Raw genomic sequence first — 17,294 nt, forward strand, 5'->3', positions numbered from 1 at the left:
TCTCACAGTCTGAAATGTCAGTCATAGCAAATCAACAAGCAGTTGTGAATAATTAAGCAAAGTGTCTTCTCATAGGATAAGAACATGCAGCCTCATGAATAATTTAATAGACACCGACATGTCATCGATGTACAATTTGTGACTTCAACACAGTGTAGATTTTAAACCCGAAAGATGAAAATAGCGCAAAAAAGCTTAAAATTAACCAGTTTTCTCCAACAGTAAAAAATTATCAGATGCTAACATTGTCTTCTATTATGTGCAACACAAACACCTCTGCTAAAATCTCAGAAAAAGTAGTCTGGGGTTTCATGACCCTTTAAGCACCAAAGCAGCATATTAGAATGATTTCTGAAGGATCATGTGACACTGAAGACTGTATAGCTTCATTTGTTTGATTGTTATCACACTTTACTTGCACGTGCGGTTAAACATATTTAATATACAAAACATTTTCATTCGTAAAAACGAGCCAAACCCAAGAGGTGTCATGCAGTTTTTCATTGCAGCGCACACGCTCTGATATATAATTTCACACGTTGTGTCCAATTAGTTGCAATAATTATGTCCTCAGCTCTCTTTTCTGGCCTTTTGTTCGCTTCTGTCCAACCTCTCGACCATTGTGCCTTCTCTACTCTTTTTTTTCCTCTGACAAGCAGCTTTTAGCGTGTGCAACCTTATCGAGTTTTGCCTCCGTTGACCTTCATCAGTCCCACACGTCTTTTCTGCCGGTCTCAGATGACCCAATTAAACTCTTTCTCTCATTCTGCACCGTCGTTCTCACCGGACTCACTCCAGACCGCTAAAAGGGTGAGAGTCAAGGTTCAGGAAAGGGCATCTCCATGGTGAAACGTTGCTGTGTGAGAAAAATATGCTGTATAATAGTCCAGCCAGAAAGTAAACGGAGACAGTGCCATATGAATCGGTCAGACCGTTGTGAATGGGCAGCAGGAATAGACTTTGATAGAGGAATCCTTTTAGATGTGTTCCTCATCAATCCAGATCCCCCAGGATGAGGATGAGAGAGATCCCTTTGTCTAATGTTGTCAAGACACTTGTGTTTCTCTTAGAGAAAATGTATTTAAAATTAAAGTTATGCATTGTTTAATTTGAGAAGCCACCCAGTGGGTAAAAACAGTTTTATGTTCCTATTGGAGCTCTGTACATGCGTAGTAGTATTATTAATGTTTTTTGAAACTGATTCAAATGATTAAGTTTTTCCAGAGGCGTTTTTCTATTTTCAATTCACTGCTGAGACTGAACCAGAATGCAAGCAGTACATTTGACAGCAGAATTGCCAAAAAGTGTGCAAACAAAGAAATACATTTGGGCTACAGATCTGTCAATTCACAAATACATGAGCTGTGAATTGTGAATGGATGTTTTTGACAGTTAAAACAAAACGTTATCAATCTAAAGTAATTGCTTCTGTCATTTCTGTGAAGCCAGTAAGTTGTTAGAGAATCTCAAGGTTATATTTTCACGTCATATTCTGCAAAAATACTTTTTGGTTTTGGACTTGCAGGTCAGCACTTCATTTTTCATTCAAGCAGCAGCAAAGCTTTAGGTGCACCAGAGTAAAAAATAGCTTTAAAGATGCATTTAAATTTGCCTTGATGATAATTTTACAGTGTAGATAAAACTGGCAAGCTGATTTCCGGATGGCTGACTAGTCAAATTGGAATCAGTGAGACTTGGACAGACATTCTGTGAAAGATCCACGAGTGGTTGAGTCTGATACTGTACTTCAACAGTGAAACAGGTTGCCCCTGAGCTTGTTTAATGACTAATAGGCCCTGTTTCCACCTGTTTTTATAGATGTATTTTTTTCAGTGATACGGTCAGCCAGAATGCATTGCCTCCCCTCTTATGTTAGTTCTACAACTTTTGTGGGAGCACGAGCGCAGTGTGTAAATACTGCCATGTTGTGAATGAAAAGATTCTACCATGATCTGCTGAACAACAGAGTGAGGACTGAATCACTTGTTTTGGTGTGCTTTCTCACAACACAAGAATGATTATGTGTTTTAGGGGAGTGGGTGGCGAATAGGCAGAGCATTGCTGTGTTTCTGGACTCATTTGGGATGGATAGTGTTTCCACTATAAATGTGACTTGGTCACTTACAGTTTTGACTACCTTCATATGCTTTCAGTGATTTGATCACAAAATGTTTTAGACCCCATTTCAACCTATATTCACAAATGTAGCTCACCCCAAAATTAAAATTCTGTCATGAATTACTCACCCTCATGTCGTTCCAAACCCATAAAACCTTCATTCATCTTTAGAACACAAATTAAGATAAATCTGAGAGCTTTCTGACCCTGCACAGGCCGCAGCGCAACTACCACGTTCAAGGCCCAGAAAGATAGTGAAGACCATGTGACATCAGTGGTTCAACCTTAATTTTATGAAGCTACGAGAATACTTTTTGTGTGCAAAGAAAACAAAAGCATGACTTTATTCAGCAATTTCTTTGATGCACATTCGCAACATTTCCACAGTGCATGCGTGTGCATTCCTCTGCTTGTAAACCATGCGCAGCGCATACGGGTTCTATGTCAGAACACCAGCTTCTTGGTCAGCAGCACTGCATGCTTGCGCCATGGTACTCTCGTGAATGCGTGATGATGATTGACACAAAAGAGAAGACATTGTTGAATAAAGGCATTGTTGTTGTCTTTGCACACAAAAAGTTTTCTCATAGCTTCATATAATTACGGTTGAATCTAGAGCTGGACCAGAATATTTGATTATTCGAATATTCGTTCGGTGGGTTGGCATTCGATTTTCAATTTTTGAGATTCGAATAATCTTTTTTTTTTTTGAGCAGCTGGCATCCCCCACGAAATGGTCTTCATTTGCGCTTGAATATAGCTGTATTTTTACAATCGGGCCGAACGGATCTAAAGACTGTCAGGTACGGTTACAGTTGTATTTCCACGAGCCTGGTATGGTGTGGCACGGTTACAAACAGTTCTTGGCCCAGAATTCTAGGCATGGTTAGACAGCCATGCTTCGTGCTGTTAGAGTGCTTGTGCGTGACGTTGCCACTCCGTTGCCTGGCTACCAGTTTCTCCAAACAGCCAAGTAAACAGCTACGCTACGTTCAATATAAAAAAGAAAAAAAATATCTTGAGACAGTTTGGTCTGTGGAGGAAACATTTGCGCTTATTTATATTATACCCATCGTTGCCTCCTGTTTATTTTATTTTTCACGTAGAGAGTTGTCTTTTTGATGCATTTGTATTGCTTTCCAAAGAGCTCAGTTATAAGCGCCACAGTGGAAAATGAAACCGTATCTGTGCTGACTGGCACAGATCAGCACGGAATGGAACAGTTAAGCAGAGAACCGTTCGGCTCGATAGTAGAAAAACTAGCCCAGCCTAATAATAATTTGTCTATATTAAAAGTATTGCTCTTAACAGACCTGTTTTGTATCACTGGTGCAGTGTCCGTTCTCGGAGCATATAAGCCCTGCCCGCGTGAGGCGCACCGCTTCCGGCTTGCGCTGTTCTGTAGTTATTAAAAGTTTATTCATTCTGAACGTGTCGTGTGTCCATATTGCACCAAAATGCACACTGCACTCCCTCGGGTCCACAGCAACACTCTCCCTCCGAAGCTATGAATATTCGGTTTTGATTACTATTGAATCTTCGAGGCTCAAAAAATGGTATTCGGATCAGCCCTAGTTGAATGTGGTAGTTGCGTTGCTGTCTATTTAGGGTCAGAAAGCTCTCTGATTTCATCAAAAATAATTTTGTGTTTTGAAGATGAACGAAGGTCTTATGGGTTTGGAACGACATGAGGGTGAGTAATTAATAACAGATTTTTTCATTTTTGGGTGAACTATCCCTTTAACACCAATCACAAAAAACGCACCGCAATTTTTATGTTTGGATTGAACTATCCCTTTAACACCAATCCCAAAAACACATCCTAATATCAGGTGGAAACAAGGTATTGGATAATTTCCTGTTGTGCTAGTGCATATTTTACGTTGTGTGTCAAATTCAGGGTTGTGTACAGTATGCTGATAAATGACATGTAATTAGCTCTAGAGGATGCATTTGCACTACCTTTCGTTTTTAAACCTGTCTTTTCTAGCATGCAGACACATTTTTGTTTGTCACAGAGATGTAAGGGTGTTATGTGTTGTATTCTGTGCTTTGACATCATCTACTGCATCTGCTTTTTCTTTTTAAATGATTTGTTGATGTACCCTGATATCTGAACTCTTTCAGTTTTTATTTTAATAAACCTTAATGTCACCATAACTAAACAGTATGATCTTCTCATGGTGATTTGAAATCAGTGTCTTACGTTCTGCATTTGGACAAACAGTTGCTTATTTTTTTCAAGAGAAATGGAAAGTTACTGACATGTTCACAATCCAAACATGATTTATTTTTTGACCCTTCATTGCTACATGGCACCAAGTAACAGTTTTTTTTGTTTTCTCTTTATGTCCAGACTGTAGAGACTCCTCCACTGCTAAGGGGTCATATTGGAACAAGACCTGATCACATGGTAAGCCAAGAAAATATCTCTTGTTCTTTTCTAGACTGCAGCTATTTGTTTTGGTCAACATCAAAGCACCTTTAGTCTCGTACACATGTGGTCTCGGGACCCATGGACGAGTACACAGCTGTAACTGAATTATGGAATGCTGAGGGTTAGATTTGATAGTCATTCATCTATTTTTTATTTTAGAAACGACACAAACTGTGCAGACATTTAGGTTGAGCACAGCGATGTTGTACCAGATACTGTACAGCAGCTTCAAAAAGCAGTTGCACAATATATATGTCCATTTAGATTCTCTTTTCCATCTAGCGCAAACTCCTTTTTTTATTTTTAAATTACAATTTTGGTATTTATTTTTAACCTAAGGTAATAATTACAATTATTGACTAAAGGTTTTAGTAGCATTTATAAATGATTGACTTACATTTTTAGTTTTTAGTTTTAATTTCAACAAAATAGTTTAAAATCGTGAAAATAATTGTCTTCTCTGTGCGCACCACAGTTGTAATATTGGTGCATCCTTAGTTAAAATGACTCCCTAGGCACTGTTGCGTAACCAAAAGTCTATCAAATGAACATGTTCCTGTTCCACAATAATTTAGTCTGTTCAGTCAAGACAAATACAAGCTCATTATCTGTAAACATGGAGAATAGCCTTCTAGCGTCATGCACTACATAAAGCTCCACTCAAGTTCGCCTTTGTATTGTTTCAGAAATCTTCTACTTTAAATGTGTTTCTGTAACAAAGTGAGTTCGGAGCTTGTCATGCATAGTTTGAAAACTAATTATGAATGCTACTTAACATGAGTTCTTGAGTGCTTGCCATTTAAGGGACAGCAGTTTTGACTGCCTCTTTATGAAGCTGAAATTACCTGTAATTTACTCGAGTAGTGGCAGTCCAACCTGTCAGTCAGGACCACTTCACAAATCCCCCCAAAGACCCCTAAACCCTTCACAAGAGTTGCCGCTCTGTTTGCCTGTTGACTATTCTCTTGATAATTCCTCTACAACAGGGTGTATTGTTTCAGGGATCAAGGTGCGTGAGTTTGAGCGCTTTCAAAACCAAGCTTCATTCAGAACTGAAGCAGGATGGACTCAAACAAGTTCGATCAATCTCTGCTAAAGCAATTTTGGACGTGGAATAGTTTGTTCTTTTGGTCTTATTATGGTTGCTTTTGAAATCACTAACTTCTATATGTAATTTTGAACCACGATAAATGCTATTTTTCACTCCAAAACCTTTTGTCAGGCTTTCTTGAGTGTTGCCATAGAAACACTGAGTATAGAGCAGCTAGTATTGACGCAGAGATTGGTTTGGCTCTAAGCTGGTGGAGACTGGAAGAAAATAGAGGCCTAATAAACCTCTTAACTCCTATATTGGTTACAGGCCTTTTGCAACATCATGGGCTAAAATAGCAACTTATGGTCTGGTGGTGCGGGTGAGTGAGATTCAGAGCTTTCACGTATAATCATACCCATTTTTGGACATGTTCATCATGTGGCTATCCAGAGCTTGTCTGAAAATATCTGAAATGTAACGAAAGCCAATATATTGTGCTTTCAAAGAAAAGATACGTATCTGTTGTGAGTTGTGAAGGTGCTGTGTAGGATCGGAGCCAGAGGAGTTTGCTTTGGTGTAGCCTCAATCCATCATGTAATCTGTGTCCACAGTTCCTTGACTTCAGCTGTACAACAATATTGAATTTCTATGTTTTGGCTTCGGGCAAAAAAAAAAAAAGTACCTTGCATGGTTACCACACCAGCTTTAGAAAACAAAGTCAGGCTTACCTCTGTCTAGGTTGTTTTTACAAGATCAATCTTTTAGAGATTTGACCATGAAAGGGGTGCCTAGGTGTTGCTTTAAGACCCGCTGCTTTTATAAAGTCACAACCTCGCTTACTTTCATTTACTATTCATTATGTTTATTAATTGTGAAAATACGTACATTATTAAAATGCAGATGAAAGTCTATAGCTTAATCCAGTTCTGGCACTTATGAATAAAACATCAACAAATCAATGTCAATTAAGTGCTGGTTTCAAGTTTTTTTTTTTTTTTTTTTTTTTTAATAAAGGGTGTTCTAAGGATAGAAAAACATACATTTATTTTCAAACTCGACTAATAGAGGGCTGGTTTTCTGAACGACTAGTTGAATAATTGGGATTCTACAGCAGTGTAGGACCAGACTCAACCATCTTTGATATTTGTCTGTGTGAATGTGATTAATAAATGTTTTCATAGTGCTTTGATTACTCATGTGGAGCAGCATTTACTGTAAACAGAGTCACTCTGAGACGCACGTGTAACCTACATGCATGTAAATAATTAAAGTGCATATAGGTTATTAAATCTGCATTGCATATAGTTATTTGATTGTAGCATGTCAATTCACAATAGCATTATGCTTTATTATGATTTTTAAATGGGTTGACTATATCATGAAGCCTTGGGAAATGATCTAATAATGCATTTCATGGATTCATTCTTGTCCGTGGAATGTGCCACTTCCTGTATTTTGCTGGTTACTCGACATGAGCACATTGCAGTAAAGGATTTTTAAAGATTGAGTACTCCAATTGGATCGAGGAATCGTAACAGCTAATTGTTATGATATTTCACAGTATTAGCCTACTTTTTTCCCCTTTTCTCTATCTTTGAACGAATCAGTGCAGCATAGGTAAGCATTGCTTGGTAAGAGACTTCTTTCAAAAACATTTTGCGGACCCCAAACTTTTAAACTGTAGTTTTGTCATACAGTCTTACAAGCGTGACTCTTGATGTCACACAATCTGCCTTTGCCTTTACCAAGATCTCATTGGGATTAGTGGCCAACCGATATATTGCCAAAGGCCGATATATCAGCCGATATTTGACATTTTTCAAGTATTGGCATCGGCCGATAAGTTTTTTTGCTTGGCCGATGTGTCGACGCTGAGAAAGGCAGCGCCCGAGCGCACACAGCTCACATTCTCCCTCTTGTTCGCTGTCTTTGTTAACAGTTCTGTATAATATGGATAGAAGACTGTCAAATAATCAGATAGAATGGTTAATGTATACAAAAAGTATTATAACGATTGCTTTTATATTATTAGTAATAGAAAGGCAAACATTATAATACTTTGTCGTTTGCTGTCAGCATTAAGCAAATACGCATTTATATCATTTAATAAATCTTTGAATGGCTAATGAACATTTAATGTCACAAACCTTGCAAACTCAGTTGAATCCAGCTGTGAGATCTTGTGACATATGCATTTTTATCTTGCATAATCGCGTGTTCTCAGTGTGACGGTTGGTCCTTGTCAATTGAATGCTTTACAATTTAAACTCGTGATTTTAAATTATGCTGCACTTTATCCATTTGCCCACTGTCATATTCATGTCATTTTCTTTGTGTGCTGTATGTAAAATGAGGGTTACCCTTGCTTTATTTGAAAAATATGATTCCCAATGCACACAAACTTCCCAGAATACTGAGTGCCCTGTTGTTTGCAGTGTTTACTTCCTTTATAATTATATTTTTATTAAATACGTATTTGTGAAAAATACCTTGTCATCTAAATATAAATGTTTATTTTACACATTTATTTTTTAATCCATTGTTAAATGGTTTCAGATTTCTTAAATATTAATTAAAATAAATAAAATAAACTTATACTGGCTTTATATCTGGTATCGGCACCACTGCTTTCCAAGATATCGGCATCGGCTGTCAAAAAACCCAAAATCGGTCGACCACTAATTGGGATCATATCTTACAAACTGACAAGCAACAAACAGAAAAGAACTGAACCATGTGAACTGGCTAAAAAGTAAGAAGAAATGTAGATCATCTTGCCAACTATTCTCATTACTCAACCATCTTGACCATCCCTAGTTTTGCTTTTGCTTATGAAGCCCTGTTCCTGATGCTATCAACTCCCCAGATTATTTAGCATTAATGTCAAGGCAACTGCCATTTAGTGATGAATATGCAAAATGTAACCTTTGTGCCTGAGCTCTTGCAGCTCCATCTAAATCACACGATTATGGCCTTTTTTTTTTTAATCTGCCTGCATCCTGTCTGATGTAAGATCCTCAGAACAATAGAGAAGGTGTTTGGCTTATCTAGCAGGTGCATCAACAGTTGTTAACGAACACCCCCCTCATTACCTTATTGCAATGCATGGGGGATGGGAAGCGTCTGTTGGAGCCTCAGTCTTTCTTTACGAGAGAGAGAGAGAGAGATGAGGAAACATCTCCCATACTCCACTGAATTGTCACTTTGGTGTGTAGGAGGAAAGACTAACTGCTCTTTGAAAGGAAACCGTGACATCTGTTTCCTTTTAGCTAGGTAGCATTGTGAAGATTGCCGAAAATGTTTTGTGTGCTTAAGTACGTGAAGTTTCAATTTTGCTGGTAGACTTTCTGAAGAAGGGGGGTTTTCTTTTAGCACATTTTCAGTGTGAATCTAGGTCCCCTGCTTACAACTTAACCACAGACAGCAAACCGCTTCCTTTTACTAGGAAAAAAAAAAAAGTTATTTATTATAGTGTGCACTGAAATTATCAGGGCAAAGCAGATTGTATATATTGAGGTCTGTTGGTCGAAGATTGCACTCAGTAAAGTATTGGACATGGTATTGTTGATTTAAACAAAGGTCTCAGCTTAAAAGCTTAGAATAAGAGAATAATTGCTCACCTGAGCTAAACCCGAGAAGACAAGTTTAACAGCACAACATAGATGTTGCCAAGTTAATCCTACAGTTGCATGGTAACCTATTGTAATCTTCTCTCTAACTCTTGTTGATTGTATAATGCATTATCTGCTTTGACAATAGTTGACCTGAAAGACAAAACTTGTTATTGTCTCAATATCTTTATGGTGTCTCATGGTAGGATACCAGCTAAAGTATCATGAAACCTTGATAGATTGTGTGAAAAATAAAACATGTGAGATATAAAGGCAAAATCAACATGAGAAGCTTCCATCCTGAGTTTGGTGGACTTCAGTGAGGGCCGTTATTGCTGGGGCTTTACTGTTGTATTACACAATGTATTATTACTACTACTTATACACTGCAATATTATTATACAAAAATGGTGTAGTTTTAAATTTATGTATTAATTTCTGTACTTTCACACAGATATTTGAATAAAAAAGTAAGACATTACAATTTTTTAACTTTAAATATTTGTTGAATGTCAGATAAAAATTGTGGCTTGATGTTTAAACAAACTTGTGTTTGGTAATTTATTATTATTATTATTATTATTTTTTTTGGAATAATTTTTTTTTAATAATGTTGGAAATATTTAAGTGAAAAAAATCAAATTTAGATTTTTTTTTTTTTTTTTTTTTTTTTTCCTGAAAACTGAAGAGAGACTTTGTAAATCCAAAACATAGGCCTAACATTTGGATAACATTTAAAGTTTACCTTAAAATGATTTCAGGTAGCTAATCTTCAATAATTAACGTGAGCATTACAATGATCCCAAACTGGATGTTCACAGAAGGTTCTCATCCTGTTGTTTTTGGCTTTATATAGTGTGCGCTATTTTCAATTGTTTACTTATGTAGAGATGCACCTGATGGATGTTTTTGCCAGTTAAATGTCTGTGGTTTCGTTTTATAAAAAGCGATCAGATTAAAAGTTAATCTTTCAATTTAATCATTATTTAATTCTGTGGCAGTTTGCCTTGCATCTTGTGTGAATGGGATTTGAAGAACTAGCATAAAATAATGTGGTATTTTGAGGCTTGGGCATTGCGATACTTCTGTAGCACCGGTACACTGTACAATCCTAATTAGTATTAGTGTTGCTTTAGACTAATATCTGTTATAGTGCTTGTGGCAGCGTGCTTGAGTTGCTTTATTAATTGCAATCTCTAACACATTTTATAATACAAAACAGTAAATTGAGCTCGAGTACTTGGGTAAGAGAACTTTTCTAATGGATTGGATGTGCTTCCCCAATTATTTTCACATTTTATATGAATTGGCAATGTAATTGAATCGATTTCAACTAAATCAGTTCCCAAGTTGGTTTTTAACAAATCTTGGCCGTCCCTTTTCTCTCAGATCAGACATTCTATGGCTTAACACTGTAATGACACCTGCTACTTCGCTTAGCAAACACAGGCCAATAATCTGAGTTAACTGGATCGTCGCTTCTCTGGAAAACAGATAGACGCAGCAGGTGCAACAGCACAAAGAAGTCTCAGAGACCCGCGAGACATGGGCTGGGGGCAGGCGGCCTGAAGGAAGTAGTTTCCACCCATCTCTGTTCCAGCTTAACCTTGGTAGACAAGAGACCACTGAAACCGGCCAATAGCTGTAACTTAACAGCCATGTCAGTACATGTGTTTCATTACTCGGCTGTGGAAACTACCACATGCACACCCAAGATGGTGATTTATGAATGCAGAAATTAATTCCAGACCTAGGCTTAATCTTTGCCTGGGAATACAGCCCTGGATGATATGAATTATTATTATTTTTTTAATTTTAGGCTTGATTTAGCTATGGGTATATGGCAGGGCAAAATTTTTAACTTTTTTTTTTTTTTAATATTTCAGATACAATGTTTTCGTAATGTGACATCGAGTTTCTTGATAATGAGATGGAACTTTGTATAAATGCTTACTTAAAAGTGCCTGTTTATAATTTGTATTTTCTCCAGGCAAAACCATTTGACAAGGCAGTAAACCCAATTTCAGTTTTGCCGAGTTAAGACATATTTTTGTAGTCCTTTCAAAATTGAGAATGTGATCTCTTTTGGGGCAAATTAGTTAAGGTAATTTAAACCTATAAAATAAAAACAAACTATTTCCGTAAGGCTACTATTCTTTCTTTTGTTATTCTTTCAAGAAGCTGTTGGGTCATTAGAAAACCTCAATGATGTATGTAGGTAAAAAGCAGTAAACAATGCAGGTCAAAACAATGCAGTCAGCTTTACCTGATGGTGGTGGAACCTGTTTTGTCTCTGTTCAAAGTTTAGCTAGGTGTGCCCTTATCTTAAAATTTCAAAATGTATATATTATCTACATAGTAATGCTAGGGATGTAACAAGTCACCCAACTCATGATGTGAAACGATTCAGAATACTGATTTCACAATGCAGTTTTCTCACAGTTTTTTTAAAGCCATATTATAAATGAAAAGGTGTCCTTTTATTATTTCTCAGACAAAATGCTGCACTTTTCTTTGTGAAATTGAAATGTGTTAACCCTCTGGAGTCTAAGGGTATTTTTGGGGCCTGGAGAAGTTTTGTCATGCCCTGACATTTGTGCTTTTTTCAGTTTCTTATAAATATCTAAATGGCTAAAGTCTAATCTCACTGTAATCAGCACAAACTAGGCTATAATAATATGTGAGCAGCATGTATGTACATGATTGTGTTTTTGAGAAAAAAGAAAAAAAAAAAAAAATGTTATGCGTGGTTAGTGAAAAACTAAAAATGTTAAATCACTTGAATAAGGCAATAAAACACATACAGAAAATTGGTTCCCAGGAATTTGGAGAACTGGAGCTTGTAGCCTAGAATTTTTTTTTTTCTAAATGATGTGAAAATCATCTTTTTTACTCACTTACAGAAAACAATATATTGATTTAAATTTTCTAAGACACTTTTTGTTGGTAAAAGTCATATGCGAGTAGGCGTCAACTATCATGAATTCACACCTGAGAAGACAAAGGCCTGCATAATGAGCTGCATAATGAGCCATTCAGTCAGCTGTGTCACTGAGAGGGATGAGTTACAAGAAAGAATGTGAGGACAAAATAAATGTATATAATTTTATGTTTGTAGTTTATTTAGAATATATTTAATTATCCCACAACATAATTTAATATTCACTTGTGAGTGCAGTTAAACAGTTTATTAGGAAAAATCAAAGCTGACTTTCAAACTGAATTTTTTGCATCATTACTCCAGTCACACAATCCTTCAGAAATCCTTTTAACAATCTTATTTTCTACAAAAAAAAACATTTATTGTTATTATTATCATCATCATTATTATTATTATTATTATTATTATTATTATTATTATTATTATTATTATTATTATTATTATTATTATTATTATTAATGTTGAAAAGAGCTGAGAATATTTTTTTTTAGGTTTTTTATGGGGGATAAATTGAAAGAACAGCAATGTTTGTTACATTTGTTACAGTTACATTTATTTTATACATTTATATTATTTACATCAAGCTTTTGAATGGTATAGTAGTGTATATTGTTATTGAAACTTCATAATATTTCACTTGATTATACATTTAGTCAGGAATTATAGTTTGGAAAAAGTCTTTGGAAAAAGTCTAACTAGTAAAATGTTTACACGTTATGTGAAAACTAGTACAAGTATATAAATAAATAAAAAAGAGACTTACTCATGTTTATGAACTCTGCTGAATAAAGTGCTTCATTCTTTTTTTCTGAGGAAATCCAAATCTCTAATCCTCAACCACATCACATCTTTTTGGGGTGAATTATGTCTTATTCCTCTCATCGCGAAGCAAATAATAAAATAATAAAAAGTTGAAGAACAGTCTCACTGTGTTGTCTTCTGTTGTGTGGGCGTATTCAAAAGCCGCGCGCTTCAGTGAAACATTTGAATCTCAAAAGCGCGCTCGGCGCGGGGGCGTGGTCGCATTAGAAGATAATGAAGGGAGACGTGAAAAACGGACATCGCGTTGTTTTCATATGGATTACTTTATCACAGAATATTTGTTTTCAGCAGCACTTGTTTAGTTTAAAAGTAGACATGTCAGGCTTTCTATAGATATCTCTCTCATGTCTCTTCGTTGAGTATTCACTGAGTTACAGTTCATCTTAATGACGCATTTGTATCTGAAGATCAGCGCAGACAAAGGCTGCAGACAGCACTCCTTGTTTGTTATCTTTATTTTATAAGTGCACAAAGTTTTGTTGTTATTATGTCTGTATACAAAAAAAAGTAGACCCTTTACAGATTCGATTGATGTATTGCACTTATCTGTATGATCAAAACTGAAAGTGTAATTTAAGTTCTTTTCGGGGTTATCAGGAGAAAATACCCCAAAACGCGTATACGCGTTAATCGACTCCAGAGGGTTAAATAACAAAAGTAAATTGAAATTTTAAAGCACAAACCAATTTATTTTATCAAATAACTAAATACAAATAAGATAAATCTCTTTATATAAACAAGGCTTTGCATGTGCTCTTTCCATTCGAAAATTAGAGGCAACCATTGCATTTTTATAACAATTCAAACAAAAAGATGCTGCATGCATGCAGTATGAACAGTTTTTGATTTCCTTTAGTTTGTATGATAACAAAATTTTAACCAAAAACAGAATGGTCTGACTCTAGCTTTGTGAAACTGTACTATATCAAACCTCTGAAGGAAACAAAAACTGCAGACGGGCTGACTGAGAACGCCAATTCACTTTCTGACAGCAGGTGGCACTTATGGAACAGCAGAAATACAGCTTTTCCTTGGTCACCGCTGTAAACTAGGGCTGGGCAATTTTTCCGATTTTATTGATTAATTCGAATTTAATGTTTTGCCACAATTAAATTTTTTAGAAATCGTGGAGTTGTGATTTTTAATAGAAATATTACCAAACATTAGAATTAGACACTCTGACATTATGCCAATGATAACAGTAAAGAGAAAAGAACGATCCAACCGCATGTTGGTGCACGTGATTAACCTCTCATGTGTGACATGCACATATCGATAAGCGCCATTCACACAGAATAGACTTTTGTGTTGACAAAGATGTGATGTGGGCAACGGAATTAGAAAAAACATGCAGGAAGATGGTAGTGAACTTCTTTTAACTTGAGTGCCGCGTATTTAGAAGGCCGTTTCATGCACGAGACACTGCAAGAGATGTGAGCGATGCAGTCAGACGTTTCCATGTTTACATAGAATAAACAATGGAAAAACAGGCTAAAGTGAAGTGTAGGCTAACTACTACAGTATGTCTGATATTCTGCAAAGATATTTAAAAAGTGATTTGTGTAACATTTACATCATGTTGACAACTATGTGTGTGGAATATAATTTTTTTTTTTAACTGGAGGGTTAATAAAGAAAATTACTTGAATCATGTTGTAGTTAGATTTTCAAGTTGACTAGTTAAAAGTCTTAAAAAATCGAGAAAATCGTCAAACCTTCTAAAAAAAATCGAGATTGTAATTTTTTTGCCATATTGCCCGGCCCTACTGTAAACAAAGCGGCAATGCATTTAATATTCATTATACAGAGGCAAGGTGAATCGTTACATCCCTAAGTAATGCTGACATTTTCATAAACATTAGTGAAGTCCACCTTCTGTAATGTCAGTTGACTTATGCTTTTAGCCTGTTGTCCAAATACCACACATACAAGGCAGTGTGGAGGGTTTGCTTTCAAGAAATTCCTTCTGGTGTTTACCGTCATGAAAAATGTAAGTGGCAACCTAAAGAAATTTATAGGGGGACATTAAGATTTATTGGACATTTTAAGAAAGTCCATAGAGACTCATTTAGACTGTTACCTTACCCAGGAGAGATGGAAAAACAATAGAGAGATGCTCTCAGCAGAAAGATGGCGAAAGATATGACATTTTCCAACTAAACTGTAATATTAACAAACAGGCTTTCTTTCACCCTCAGACAGGTTGGTTTAATTGGGGCGTGCATAGCAGGTGATGTTTTTTTTTTGTTTTTTTTTTCACGTCCAGATGCTTGACAAATTCTGCTTCATTCACCCTTTTCTGTAATGTTATTGCAGGTGCTGAGACGCTTGGGTTGGATCCTTAAAAAGCGTTTGCCTTGCGAAAATAAAGCTGATAGTGTGGTGAGTATAAATGCATGTTGGTGCTAAGATGGCTTTTTTTTCTCTAATGAAAATGGAAAAACTTTTTCCATTTTCCAAAACACACACACACACACACACACACACACACACACACACACACATATTCCCCCTATAAATAAAGCTGGGCTCTGTTTTTTTGAACGGACATGGAAAAGGTACAGCTGTTTCAAAGACTGTTTGTAGCACGAATATTCAAGACAAACTGTTCCCTCTGGTATATGCACCACCGTTTTAGGATTTTTTTTTTTTTTTTTTTGCATGTTTTAATTAAATGTCCAGTGACATTTTTTAATATGACATGAAGGAGGGCAGTTCAGTTTTCAGTGTCACATGATCCTCCAGAAACCATTCTAATATGCTGATTTGCTGCTCAAGAAACATTTCTTATTATCATCAGTGTTGAAAACATTTGTCTTAATAGCATGTATTTCAAATGGAAATCTTTTGTAACATTTTAATGTCTTTGCTGTCACTTTTAATCATTTTAATGTGTCCTTACTAAAAAAATTATACAATTCTTTCACAACCACCAAACCTGTCCCTAACTTTACCCGTATCCCACCTCAATAGCAGCAAAAGTGTTTTACAATACAATATGAACACAATAAGTACATTGTATTTATTTTTTGATGTAAGTACTTAGTAGTTATGGCCACCTAATATAAAGTGGGAACAAATAAGTAAATCTGTCTGAATAGGACCGTCAATGATTTATACACAAGAAGACACTACCGTTTAAAAGTTTGAGGTCAGTAAAAAATATTTATTTCTTTAATTTTTTTATGGGTAGGTTTAAAGGGTGGGTTAAAGTCTAAGGGATGGGTCAACAGTGTAATTATAAATGTAATTACAGAAATTAATTACAGATGTAATTACATGTAGATATTTTTAAAAGTATAACTACAATGTAAAAACTTGTATGTACACAATAAGTGCATTGTATCACATGATTAATTTAAATATAAGTACATGGTGGTTAAGGCCACCTAATATAAAGTGGAAAGAGAATGATGAGCTGTTCATCAAAGTGTTTAGTTGTCTGTCCTAAATCAGAACTACCTTTCACAGAGCCTGGCGCCCTTGTGCACATTCAAAACTACTGTAATTAACTTCCATAAAGGTCAAGGGGCCATAACATATCCTGAACAGCACAGCATTTTTTATAGTGTAGAATTTGTTCATATACTACCTTCAGACTTCCTACTTAGAATCATATGATGGCATTAAAATGTTTTAGGATATAGGAATAAGCATGTATTTGGCAGTTTCATATTATTTGCTTGCTTTCTTCACTTCCTGGTGAGCAGTATTAGCAGTTATATTTTTGCCTTCATCAAAAATAGTTCCAAAACAATCCGAAGCAGGATAAATTATTGCATGTCTCTGAGCAATACGGAGTGATACAGACCTAGCCATTTAAATTAAAAGGTTTACTGCTACTCATTTATTTTGTAAAAATGTAGTGTTTTGAAGTCAGTGTTTGCTACAGAAACATAATTATAACCATTACCAATTATCTTCAGGCATGATTCATTAACTGATACACGCCAAACATAGAAAGCAGAGTTTCCCACTGATAATTACAACATCGTAGTAGTGTTAATGTGAAGGCAACCATTATCGTATGCACAAGACTGTCATCAGATCACAAACTTAGATGGTGCTTGGGATATTTATAGATTCATACATTTAACAATCTGCTATTTATAATAGGCCAAAGGTGACAACTTTATCCCAATTTGCATTTATCGGTAACTTATGTTGTGAAAGCAGACAAAAACTTCTTAATGCAATCACTAATGCTAATGCACTCAGATAAGAACAATGAATGAGTCTGTGTGTACTGGCGATCTGGCTCTAGCTATAGTAAGTGATTTTGGCAGGTGGTGATATGATGTAACCCTTCTGAACAGCTCCAGCGAGATCATG

At 35.9% G+C, this 17,294-nt stretch overlaps 1 protein-coding gene across 4 annotated transcripts in view; it reads left to right on the forward strand.

The window, feature by feature from the left end:
* Window positions 1-17,294, forward strand: part of LOC109110205 (F-box-like/WD repeat-containing protein TBL1XR1) — a 60,531-nt gene that overhangs the window by 21,566 nt on the left and 21,671 nt on the right. For 2 of the 4 annotated variants that reach the window (XM_042734426.1, XM_042734429.1), the window contains exons 2-3: window positions 4,475-4,531; window positions 15,279-15,344. The gene's annotated coding sequence lies outside the window, so the exon portion shown is untranslated. The remainder of the gene's footprint in view (window positions 1-4,474; window positions 4,532-15,278; window positions 15,345-17,294) is intronic. The other 2 variants (XM_042734428.1, XM_042734427.1) reach the window with 2 other exon arrangements.

Source organism: Cyprinus carpio, chromosome B11, assembly GCF_018340385.1.
Source record: "Cyprinus carpio isolate SPL01 chromosome B11, ASM1834038v1, whole genome shotgun sequence".
Classification (NCBI taxonomy): Eukaryota; Metazoa; Chordata; class Actinopteri; order Cypriniformes; family Cyprinidae; genus Cyprinus; species Cyprinus carpio.